The sequence below is a fragment of the Eimeria mitis genome, genomic scaffold (genome assembly GCF_000499745.2).
Source record: "Eimeria mitis Houghton genomic scaffold, Emh_scaff484, whole genome shotgun sequence".
NCBI lineage: Eukaryota > Apicomplexa > Conoidasida > Eucoccidiorida > Eimeriidae > Eimeria > Eimeria mitis.
The window spans coordinates 17,889-18,666 of NW_013573140.1; positions in this window are offsets into that span (position 1 = coordinate 17,889).

Here is a 778-nt window from a genome sequence, read left to right on the forward strand (position 1 = left end):
GGGAGCATCAGTAGTGACAGCAACAGCAGCTTTTACTGCCGCTGCTGTGCTTCTCCACACGGAGCTCCTGCTTCCCGCGGTTGAGCCTATAAAGCGGACGCCGCGATCGGCGCTTGATGCTAATGAGTGTCCTTTTATTTCACTGCGGGGAACCGTAGGGAAGTGAGGAATCGCCATTCAACTTCATGGCCCCAACAGCAGCCACAGCAGGAGACTGCAGCACCACCGGTGCTGGTGCTCGTGTTGCAATTGCTTTTGCTGCGGGACGTTGGCAGGGGGTGCTGAGCGAACCACACGATGGAGTGTATGACAGAAAGATATGATAGGGTGGAGTGTATGCACGCCGGCGGTGTGGATGTGTGTGTGCTTTGGTTTTTCAGAACCTGCTGGCCCAGTTGTTGATTCTGCTGGTTTTGTTCCTTGGGAGTTGTATTGGCGTCTGTTGCCTGATGGGAATCGACACGCCAACGACCTTCTCGGACAAGCCTCTCGTAATCAACAAGGAGTACTGATTGCTGCTGAGGTTAGCGGTGTGTTTGTTGCAGCAGCAGCTTCACGGCACTCTGCTGCTACTGCTGCTGTGGTAGCTGCAACGTCTTTATGTGCTGAGGCTACTGCTGTTATGTTGCACCGGCGGCTGTAGCTGTTACAACAGCTACTGCTCTGCTGCTACAACTGCTGTTATTGTGGCTTCGGCGGCTGTGCACTGGCGGCCGAGCAACTTGCATGCGGACCTGCTGCCGCGCGTGTTTTGGGGGTTTAGGAGATGGGGCCTGGA